This window comes from Tupaia chinensis, unplaced genomic scaffold (genome assembly GCF_000334495.1).
Source record: "Tupaia chinensis unplaced genomic scaffold, TupChi_1.0 Scaffold000489_1, whole genome shotgun sequence".
Lineage (NCBI taxonomy): Eukaryota > Metazoa > Chordata > Mammalia > Scandentia > Tupaiidae > Tupaia > Tupaia belangeri.
The window spans coordinates 4,084,900-4,087,459 of record NW_006160001.1 but is presented as its reverse complement, the minus strand read 5'-3'; the positions used below and the strand labels follow the sequence as shown (position 1 = coordinate 4,087,459).

The 2,560-nt window shown below is 38.3% G+C and overlaps 1 pseudogene; it reads right to left on the bottom strand.

The window, feature by feature from the left end:
- Nucleotides 1–832: 832 nt before the first annotated feature.
- On the bottom strand, nt 833–1,329 carry LOC102495900 (60S ribosomal protein L12 pseudogene; annotated as a pseudogene).
- Nucleotides 1,330–2,560: the final 1,231 nt, after the last annotated feature.

The following is a 2,560-nucleotide window of genomic DNA, read 5'->3' as shown; positions in this document are numbered from 1 at the left end:
AAGACAAAACACCAGAGAAAGCAGAAATCAGATCCAAGTTTGGGGAATGTGGTGCGGGGATATAGATAAACCACAAAGTGACACAGGGGAACATTCTAGGTTGATGGAAATACTCAATAGCTTGATTATGGCCATAGATGCATTATGTACACATTTTGTCAAAACACATGAAACCAATCACATAAAAAGAGTGACTTTTGTATGTAATTAGACCTCAAAAAAACTGCCTTTAAAAATGTGTAATATTCTACTTGCAAATTTTATTTGGCCATACTCAGTAAAATTCTACTCCTTTCTAATAGATTTTTTAAAATATGTTTTAGCCTCAGGGCATGTATACTTGCCGGAGAGAGGCAGACACAGTGAGAGGGAAGGTGAGAAATCACCACTAGGGGAATGGCCATGCCACAAGCTCTTCTCCATTCCCTTTTTCTCCTGGGATCTTGGGCATGCATGCACACACACCTGGCATGAGTTTCAAGCCACCAGGTCTGGGACTTATAAAAGTCCAATGATGTAACCACTACACCATCTATTGACCCCTCTAATAGATTTTTAATGTAAACAAAATGCATCTTTAAAGATTTACCTGTTTTCTTTTATGGCTTTTCCTCTTTTTTTAACCCTACTTTTGCATTTTCATTTTGTCAAAATTGCAATTTTTACGCATACCCAATTACATAATGGATTGAAAAATAAAACAAATACAGTTGACCTTGAATGGGATTAGCGGTTCTGGATGCCCTCCTGTACAGTCAAAAGTCTACATATACTTTTTTTGTTGTTGTTGTTGTCACATTCTCTTTTATTGAGATGTTTTCCCGTGTACTTCTTAACTAGCTGGGCATTCCACTGCATCACTGTTGATATCATTGATGATGTCACGAGGGTGGCAGCCATCGACATTGTAGCCAATAGACTGGGCTGTCCCTGGGATCTCCTTAATGGTTCTAGAGAGTTCTCTGGCCAAAGACCAGTGCCTTATCTGTTGGCAATGCTGACAATCTCATCTAAAGTGATGTTTCCACTATGTTTAACATTCCTCTGCTTCTTTCTGTCTCTTGGCAGTTTCTTGAGGGTTTTGATGATGAGCGCAGAGGCAGAAGGTACCACTTCGATCTGGGCCTGTCTATTCTGAATGGTCAGTTTCATGGTAATCCTCAGGCCCTTCCAGTAACCGGTTGCCTTGGCGATGTCATCACCAACCTTTCTTGGAGACAGGCCCAGGGGGCCGATCTTGGGGGCCAGGGCAGATGTGGCACCAATTTTGCCACTGGTGCACCTCAGGTATATGACATTGATCTTGTTGGAGTTGAACTTGTGTGGCATGGTGGAGGTGGCTGGTGTCAGATGAACCTGGATTCGGGATGACCAAAGAAAGTTGCACCAAGGCCTCCTCCAAGCTGAAAAGCCTACATGTGCTATTGACTCCCCCAAAACTTAACTACTAATAACCCACTATTATCAATACCATAAATTATAGAAACAGTCTGTTAACATATTTTTGTTGTGTATAATATATACAGTATTCTTATAATAAAGTAAGCTAGAACAAAGAAAATGTTATTAAAGTCACAAGGAAGAATAAATGCATTTAAAGTGTTTATTGAAAAACAAATCTATGTGTAAGTGTATCAGCACAATTAAAGCCTGAGTTGTTCAAGGGTCAACTATAATATTCAAAATTTTCAGCAAAATCTGTAAAGTAAATATAAACAATTAGAAAAGTAAAAGTAGTTTTTTAAGTGATTTTATTTAACTTTATTTATTTTAATTTGATGAGAGAGGGACAGAGTGAGAGAGAGAGAGAGAGAAAGTGAGAAAGCAAGCCACCAGGTCTGGGGCTTGAACTGCAGTCCACCTCGCCACCTGCCGGCCCCTAGTAAAAGCAATGTTTATAAGTTGTCAAAAGAAGTTCTTTTTCTTCTGAATATTCAAAATTATCTATTAAAATTAAAAGACAAATTGCAAATTATAATTGAGTAGCAATATTTTTAAATTTAAATAATTTAAATAAAGCTAAAATCCTTAATTAGTTTTTGAGAATTTAAATAATATATGGTTTGGTTTTCGTTTTTGTTTTTTGCATGTTCTTGCCAGAGAGAGACACAAAGAGAGGGAAGAAAAAGAGAAAGCCCCTCCTCTGGGGAATGTCACACTTCAGTCCTTTCTGCTTCATCTCTTTCTTCTTTCAGGATTTTGAGCACACGACAACATATGTCCAGCATGTTTCTCAAGCTGCCAGGTCAGGAGTCTCGAACCTCACAGTTGACTATGTGGGATCTGACTGCTTTAACCAGTAGGCCACAAAGCCAGCCCTAAATAAATCTTAGAATATATACTTACGAAAACAAAGCTATTGCTATTCTTTTTTTTTTAATTTTTTAAAGAATTATTTATTTTATTTTATTTATTCATTTATTTTAATTTGACCAGAGAGAGGCAAAGAGAGAGAGAAAGAGAGAGAGAGAGAAAGCAAGCCACCAGATTCAGGACTTGAACCGTGGTTGGCCATATGGGAGTGTCCAGCACCTTAACCACCACGCCACCTGCTGGGCCC